The sequence below is a fragment of the Mchenga conophoros genome, linkage group LG3 (genome assembly GCF_057382185.1).
Source record: "Mchenga conophoros isolate Kocher_MC1m ecotype Shallow Benthic linkage group LG3, M_conophoros_male_GT1.1, whole genome shotgun sequence".
Classification (NCBI taxonomy): domain Eukaryota; kingdom Metazoa; phylum Chordata; class Actinopteri; order Cichliformes; family Cichlidae; genus Mchenga; species Mchenga conophoros.
In genome coordinates this window covers 52762084-52771747 of record NC_140528.1, presented here as the reverse complement: position 1 = coordinate 52771747, position 9664 = coordinate 52762084, and positions in this window count along the sequence as shown.

The window sequence follows — 9664 nt, the reverse complement described above, 5'->3', positions numbered from 1 at the left end:
CACTGTGATACAGCTCTGAGGTATTTTAAAAGCAACTTATGTATAACAGTAGCAGCACCTACTTTCTATATGTACATAACTGGCCCATTATTTACCAAACAGATTGAGTGAAAGTGTTATAAACAAACTCAAAGGAGCTAGTATTGTTATCTTATCTGTAACTTTGAGGTCACGTGATTTGACCTATGACCTATTTTTTCTCTTAAGGATAGCGATGCAGTGATATGTGCCTGTGTCGTTGAGTCTCAGATGACTTAAGAAGACACTCAAGCCATCCGTTCCAGGTGAACTGAATGATACTGTCATCCTCTGTAGTGCTCATCTGGATACGCCTCAGTGTTAGTCTCACTGTTATAGAATAAACATGTGTTTTCCTTTTCACATTCATTAGGTCTTTTTGCAGGAAGTCAGGAGGCTTGTTAGTGTTGAAATTTTGAGCCATGTTATTGTGATGTTGCTCTTTTGCTCAGCTTTGTAGACCTATTCTGCACTCAGTGAAATTAGCCTGATCTGCAGAGGTTAAACGGAAATATATAAACAGAATAAAATGGTAATTATGATAAAAGGCAGACAGAACTTATAAATAAATGAGAAATAATGAACAGGTGAAGCCTTTAAAGAGAGCATTTAAACTCAGTATGCATAATGTGATTTGTAAGTAGACTCTCAGAACTGAAGAAGCTTCTCAGGTGAGAGGTGAGACATCTTCAAGAAACTTAAAGAAGTCCAGACGCTTCTCTTTCCAAGCTCCTTAGAGTAGACTCATTATGCGTTTCCTTATTTCCTGTCATATAGAGCTATACTGTTTCAGCAATGGATGAGTGCATTAGATATGACCATGATATTTAACAATGTTAAATAAAAAGGTCATTATGTATAGAAGTAATACCAGTGAGCCGGAGCCTCAGGCTTCTTTTCTACTCATACTCTCTATGATATCATAAAGACAGGATATCCTTAGTAAAGGTACCTAAAGCACACATGCACTGGATTTGAGCCACACACACATGCTGTTTAAATCTTCTATTAAATGGGCCAGCCAACCAAGGAAAGTTAGCTTAGATGCAGAGGAGGAAAAACTTTTTGTCTCAGGCAAAAGAGAAACTGACGCCAGTGCTCTAGTTTTTAGTTTCCATGTCCACAACCCTCATGGTTGTGTGCATTTCCTTGTGTTTTCCCTGTGTCTCCCTGTGCCTTAGTTTTAGGTCATTCCAGTATAGTTTTGGATCACTACTTGCTTTTCTGTTAATGAAGTTGAGTCTTTGAGTTTAACCTTGTGTTGAGAGTCCTGTGTTTGGGTCCACTCCTGCCTACACACAGACGTTCCCTGACAGATCGATGCAACACAGAACAGAGGAAAACTCAGACATAAATACCCAAAAGGTAATAAGGGAAGCGGAAGCACACAGGGAACACAGCTGAGGATAATTACACGTGGCAGGATGGGGAGGACATGAAAACTGAAAACACTCACACCAGACACGGACTTTCAATGCAACACAGGAAGTACACAGAGATAGCCTGGAGGGAAAGAGAGAACAAGGAGGAGCACATGACGGGATGATGAAAACACAGAACACAAGGCACCAGAACAAACATCACAATATAAACAGTTACACAGAGGTAGACAAAGAGGGCAACCTATTAAATACACAGGGAACTAAAATGGGAATACAGGAAACCCGAACTAGAACACTAGACACTATGGGATAAACTAAGATTAACAAAGAGAACCTTAAACATGATTCACAATACAAAATTATAAAGACACAAAGAATTCAAAGTGCTGGGTCGAGTGACCCAGGATCCTGACACTGTTGGTAAATGGAGACGTGTTTGTTTAGTAATGACAGAGTGAGAAGTGATTTTTCATATGTTTGATTAAAAAATCTTCTGAAATGAACTCTTTACCAGAAACTTGTAAGATAATTGAAGCCACTGAACAGGCTTTGTTGTGTTGAATGTCTGAGTGAACTGTGAAATATGTCTTGATGCATTCTCAATCATCCAGGAAAGTAAATCTCCAAAAGTTGATTCTGTTCATCTGGACGTAGCGTTTTGTGGGAGAAACCAAGTGACTTCCTCAGTCTCAGCTGACTGCAGGTTTCCCCAAATCTTATAAATATACATTTGCATAATGACTGAAACCAGCCCACTGAAGGAGCAATGGGCTGGGAGGTCAGTTCCTTCATCATAATTATGCAAATTCTCATGACCATTGATCAACAACCACTGACCAAAACCCACTGATCAAAGACCATGAGTACCATTCACAGAGAGTTGGGGAATGGCTGCAATCACAGCATTGTAAGATGGCGAAAGATGTACCCTTAGGCCCCCTCCTCGATTCAGAGATGGTCTTTCCCTTTTCACGTAAATGGCCTCCTTGACTCCACGCTCAAACCAGCGTTCCTCCCTGTCCAAGATGAGGATGTACACATCTTGGACAGGGCGGGCGCACCGAGGGCCCTCGCGCTAGCTTTGTGTATATGTGTAGGGATGGGTATTGATAAGATTTTCACGATTCCAATTCCATTTTCGATTCTGTTTAACGATTCGATTCTTTATCGATTCTCTTATCGATTCTTTTTAAAAAAGGAGAACAGAACACTAAGGTCGATTAGCTTAGAACTTTGTTTTATATCTTCTCTTTGAACAAGATAGAAATTTAGGAGTAACATGGCCTTACAAACCCAGCAGTGAAATCTTAAGAGATCCACAGCCTACGGCTCTTCAATGGGGTGTCACAGGGTCCCTCTTCTCACCTTTGTCCTGATGTATGAAATTACAGGTGTGTCAAAGCCCCGAGCAGATCATGTCATTTTATGGGTGCAGGTTTTCTTTGCCCTGTAAGAAGTCAGCTGGTTCATGCTAATTGTAGCTTTAAGAGCACATTTGACTGTGAGATTGTGAATCTGCTGCAGCACTCGCCAAACTGACTCTTGTGAGCATGGTAGCTGCTTTGTGTGATTCACTTCTGGGTTCTGTGAGCATGGGTTGTTCAACTTATGCCTGAGGAACTGAATTTCATGAGTGGGCATTGAACACCTTCACCCATAAAAGTACAGTACATCGTTTCATCGTTATGATTTTAAGTTGCAGGGGAATGTTGACATAAATATAATTTCATGTTAGTCCCTCCTACAAAAGAGCCCAGCTCCTGCAGCCTCCTCTCTTCTCCGTGTGAGCTCCTGGTGCATGTTAGGGAAGGAGTAATCATTCACTATTTGTTTAATTATCAACTGAGATTAATTTCTGGCACAAAGGCAGGAAGATGGAGGACAGTGGACACTTCAGGTCCAAAAACCTTACACAATGGCAGCATGAAGCTAAAACTGAGGATTCAAAAACTACTGTGTGACATCATGTTGGCTACAGTCATCTTTTACATAGATGCTAGTCTTGCCTCGTGGCAAGAAGGTTTTGGATTTAAACCCAAACAAAGACGCCATCAACATAAAATAGATGCTAAATAGACGATCTTAGCATGCAGCCTTCTCAAGAGTTTGACTTGCTGGTTAAATAAAGATTAAAACACAGCTCTAAACTATGAGTGCTTCCTCCATGTGGACAGAGGAAGCACACAATAAGAAGAACTACCAGCCTGAGATACAACATCAAGGCCCAGAAGAAGATAAATAAAGATCATTTCTAAGAGTGAATCATGAAAAACTACTCTAGTCCAATAATAGTCAAAGGGAGCTGGAAATGAGCCGAATATGTGCACATGAACCAATCAGCGACTCTTATTCAGAAACACTACACAGAAACTTACTGTGCAACACTGAACAAGGAATAATTCTCTGTTCATGAATAAATCATTGTATCAAGTATTAGTTGACCAGAAATGTAATTTCAATCCAGATATTTATTTAATATCTCATATAACATGTCAAATGAATTAAAATATTTTTAATTATTGAATGTTTCAGTTATTCCAATATTTTCTGTTTATGTTTCTGTGCTTTCTGAATGAGAGCTTCAATCATGGGGAACTCTTCATATCACACAAACTTGGTGGTAAAGTGGTAAAACGTTGTAGAACAGGCTTATTAAGTTTTATTAATTAATGCAATACTTTGTTTTGATATTAAAACACGAGAATGATTCTGAGCTTAATAAAGCAGCTGCTCACCCAGTGCAGGACAGAAGAGAGGCGCACTGAATATTGAAATAAAGAGAGCTGTGCAGCCGACATTCTTCATGAGACTTAAAGTGTGAAACCTCAGAACAACAACCTTTAACTACAGTATTATTTAAATAATTCTGTTCAGAGGAATGGTGGAGAGATGGTGAGTCAGACAAAACCACACAGAGAATATCAACTCAAACTCGGCTTTTATTACTTAAAAAGGCAAAATGTGGTTTGTGTCATTAAGGAGTTCGTTTTATAATGATGGTAAAACTGAATAAAGACAAATAAATGACATTAGTACAAATAAAATAGCAATTCAGCGATATGACTTCCCACTGGGCAGATTGGCTACCGAGGGAAAGAAGGTCAAAGAGAATGAACTCACACTTGGATGTGACCGTCTCACACACACATACGGCTACTTTGTGCCCTCAACTTCACAACGAAAAGAGAGAGAGAAAATATGGTTTAGATCACAAACACATAAGAAAAACAAACCTTTACTGCAGTTAATCTGAACACTGAGACACGCTGATGACGCTGTAATAAGAGCCTCCTGCCAGCGATGTAACAAAAAGAAAATGACCAACACCAAAAACAGGTCATCACAAACACAACATATGCATAACATAAGTGCGTTTCAATAGAAAAAACAAAACACAACTACTGGTAGAAGTGGTTTACACATTTTACCGTAAAGAAACACAAACACACCACTATTTGGAATACCACAGCACACAAGTGCTATCCTTTGTAACAGGATAGAAACAATTCAGTGTAAAAGGAAGAACAAAAATAAAACAACAAGCCTATCAGGCAAAGCTTATGAGCAAAAAAGTCCAACATTCTTGAGGCAAATTTACTAACCTGCTGCGCAAAGCGGGCAAACACAGAGTTTTTATCCTTTGAAATTAGGAAGGAGAAAATGGAGACGTCTGTTAAAAAATCCTCTCTAACTTTCGGTTTCATTCTGGGGCTTCAAGACTTATTTTTTCACTCAAAAAACCTCTCGATAGGTCCGGTTTAACTTTAAGTTTAGTAATCTGAGCTCTGATATGAATCACATGACCTCATGAATGTTTTAAGTTTGTGCTTTTTATGCAGCTCCGCGTGCAAATGACGCTTTCTGCCCAAACAATTTATTTCTGATCTGAAGAGCAGATGTAGAATCATATTTCGATTCTATTTTCTAGATGATGTAATGATGACACTTTCAAACACACAGTCACAGACGGTGTGTGCAGGCAGGCGTGTCTGCAAGTTGGAAAAAGAACAAACAGCAAAGTCAGCAAAACACAGACAAACTGTGAATCTGCTTTGTGATTTTCTCCTCTTCACTCCAACAACAAGTCCAACTTCTTGCACATTCACAACTTTCAAAGTCGCAGCAAGTCCAAAGTCACAAAAACAAATGGCGAGTACAGCCTGCTGAAGCCTTCACGTCACGTGCCAATTACGTCACCACAGACAGACGTACATGACTCTCTCAAACAGCCGATGAACTTAATCCAACAAGGTTCATCTCAACGATTGCTTTTTGGAAGTCGAATTTCCCAGAGGAACCCACCCGAGGGATTAATAAAGTTCTATCTTATCTTATCTTATCTTATCTTATCTCTTATTAATATTTTTCACTTTTTTATTTCAAAATTACAAAAAAAAAAAGAATTTCACCGTTATTACAGTGAGTGGACACACTGAGCTTTTGTAAATATTTGTAACAAAATAATTAATAATTCAGGAATGATTCATTAATGCACAACCTAATTACAAGAATCTAGAGTATAACTGTGGCACTCTGTCTGTTTGTAGATGATGTAATGAGTGAATGAAGGCAGACTTTCTCTCTTTCCCTCTCTGTCTCCTCAACAGGATCATTTGTAGTCAATGTGACACAGACCTGCTATCAGGCAGAGGAGAACCACAACATCACACTGGAGTGGACGTTCACCACCAAACGTGACACATTTATCCTCCTGAGAAGCAGCATTTATGTCCTCTGTAATGGACATTCGTTTTAAGTCTTTAACTTTTGACTTATTTTAGCTGTCCTCATGTACTAAATAGAGGACGTCCTGGGATTTCCATTAATATCTTGTGTGTTTAGGCCTCTTTTAGATTCAAACAGAAAGGAAATAATAAAAAAAAGTTCATTTTTTCTCAGACTCAGTTTGACAAAAAGGCTGAAGCCATAATCAGTGTTCATCTGACACAGGTCCAGTCCTGAGTCTGAACAGCTGAAGTCTGATTCGTCAGAGAGTGATATTATACCCCTTTCGTCAAACTGACAGGTCATTAATTATTCATGAGCTCCGGAAGTAGGAAGTAATTAAGTAATAAAAATATGATATTCATAAAAATATGATATTCATAAAAATATGATATTCATAAAAATATAATTGATTATTTCGAAAGTTTCTTATATATCAAAATAGCATTCTTTTATTTCTTTAAGCAATTAAAAATTATTTTTATTTTTTTATGCTCAAAAAACGCCATCTGGTGGCGGGTCAGTGTGTGTGTGTGTGCGCGCCCGCGCGCGCCCGAGGCTGTGTGTCTGGGCGCGCGGGGGCGCGCCCGTGTCTCCGGACCGTGCTCTCTCGGGCTCCGTGCTCATGTGTTTAAAAATGTATTAAACCATATTAAAATTGTTTAGTTAAACTTGTGCTTTTGTAACGTTCAGTATGGCCACAAACACATGCTGCATGCCTTGGGGGAAAACTTTATTTCGATTTATATGCATTTGTAGATTTAGAATAAAACTCATACTCAGAAAAAACTCGCGATCCCCTAACCCTAACCCTCCTTAGAAACATAAGCAGGGAAAACTCCTTAAAAAACCCTCCGCGTTTTCTCCAAAACCCTACAATAACTTGTTAGGGTGCCCCCTCTATTCCCAAAACCTTATATTCGATAACAGGGGAAATCCTGAAAAAATCCTTAGTCTTTTTTCTCAAATTCAGCGCCCCGCGGCTCCCTTCATGCTCAGCCAAACAAAGCCAAAACTCCTTTAAAAAAAAATTTCTCCGCGATTTCTCCAAAACCCTAGAATAACTTGTTAGCTACCCCTCTATTCCCAAAACCTTATATTCGATAACAGGGAAAATCCTTATTCTTTTTTCTTCAAAAACTTCCCTCTTACTAGCAAGCTCTAAAATTCAACCCACACTCTAAGTTCTACCTCGCTCTTAATCTCCGATCCACAACTTCTTGCAGAGCACAATTTTTTCCTGCTTGTTCGCTCCCTGCTCTGCTCCCGAATGCGCTGCTTACCTCGTTTGAAAATTCCCCCCTTAGACCAACTCCGCCTCACTGCGCCCCCGCTGCCAATCACATAACTATTGCACCGCTCCCTTCGCACCCCGGTTAGCCAATCCGCTCCAGGCTCGATTTACCTTCTCAGCCATAGGTTAATTCACTTACTGGCATTCAGGATAAATAATCTAACATTTCAGCTTAAATTTAACTGTTTTTTTCTCTCTCAGAAAAAACAAGCAAGTTTTCTCTTTTTTCACAAAGAAGCATGGCCGTGAGACCTACCAACCTAACGGTGCTTTCTCAAACTCCTGTAAACTGCTACAGAGCTTCTGCCACGGCGTCTGAACTAATAAAACAAATAATAATAATAAAACAAAACCAGAGAAAGCACAGATGAAACGCACTGCAAAACATTTTGTTTAACTTTAGGAATGGAGCCATATCAACAACTGGAACCGCTCAGACTGCTTGCGAGTTCGCATAGGGAGCGGCCGATTTCAACAGCAACTTGCGTCTCTTTCCTTATCCGCATATCATTCGGTAAGTGTTAATCTTCCTCTCTAACTACATTTTTGCATTTTCCTTTTTACCATTCTGTCAATCCTTTCATTTAAAAAAATAAATAAATATCACAATGGTTTGTAACAGGTACAATACACCATCCATCCATCCATTCGCCTCCACTTATCCTTTTCTCAGGCTCGCGCGGTGCGCTGGAGCCTATCCCACGTACAATACACTTTAAAATATATATAAGCTCCACTTTTAACTCCCGTAAAAGTTTATACATTACATGTCTACATCACCTATCATGGCCTCATCGGGTATCTCATATCATCTTGTTATTGTTATGTTATGCTCCTTTGATATTTTGCTAGTTTGCGTGTTTTAAAACTCTTTTTGTTTTTCTTTATATTTTTAGACCCAGATGTGTTAACCTGATCCCTGCGAAACACCAGCTCTGCGTGGATTTTGACCGCGAGTGACCGGATGTTGTTTCCGGCCTGAGGTTGCCTGAAATGCCGTGAGGCTCGTTTGAAAGATTGCGCCCGAGACCAACTCCGCCTCCAAGGCATGCCTACCTTTAGCTGCCACCAGTGAGATATCAGAGCCGGGCTCCACATATCCAATCAGGAGCACGAGCAAGACAGCTTTTGCAGACTCTCCAGAAATATACAAGTCCTTACCAACTGCTCTGCAACCCAGTGTTTCTGGTCCCCTCACTAACATCACTTTTTGAGATATTTTTTATGAACCACCAAAAAAGCTATTTTACCCCACAGTACAGAAGACTGGGTCTGAGGGCAGCAGCGGGGACAAATGATTGTAATGAAGCGACGGACATTTCATGGCTGGTCTTGCATAATCGTGAGTTATTATGTCATATGGTGATAAGTACATAGTTTTGCAAGAGGCATACAAGCACTGTGGAAAAAGTAATCATAAAACTGTTTTTGTGAACACCCTACGTTATGCTTTAAAAAATGTGATACATGTAATGTGATCATCAAAGAACATGATTTAAAAAAAAAAAAACTTTTATTCTTATGCTTTTAAAGTATGTCAGATTATCTTAAAACACTTATTTGTATGTTATAATGTTTTTCTTACACCATGTGTAATTTTTATAGACACCTTATTCATTGTATCAATGTGTAATTATGTATCTTTGATAAATAAATAAAATATTTAATCTTGTATTTGTGTACTTTCTGGTGATTCAATAAAAAATTAGTCACATATCGCTCTGATAAACACAGATGGCTGAAAGAAATGTTTGATGGAACAAAGGAAACAAGTGTCTTGCTGCTAAACTTTTAAGTCACCATGGTTTAAATGAGAAAGTCTGTATGTAAAACATGAAAAACTCCATATCAGTGATATCTACAAAGGTGTACTCATTTCTTTGTAATGGTACTTTACTGTTCCAATGAAACAAAAAGAAAATCTCATTTTTAAAGTACATTTTTCGGCCATCCTGACCTATTTTCAGGGGCAAGAATGTTGATGTTAGACTGTGTTTTAAATCAGGTTGTGATCTTAAACTAACTATCACAGCACTGATTTCAGTTGTAATCTCAATTAGAATCCCAATTTGGCTTTTCTCCAGTCAGTGTTATGGTGAAATTTAACTTGTTCTTTGGTGTAATTGCACATGGCCCAGCAAAGGACCCCTTAGTAAACTGTACAGCATAAGTTTTCAATTCACTTTTGTCAGAAAACTTCACAGTATGAGAAGTTACAGCACAGTTTCTCCAAACGTGTGGTTCT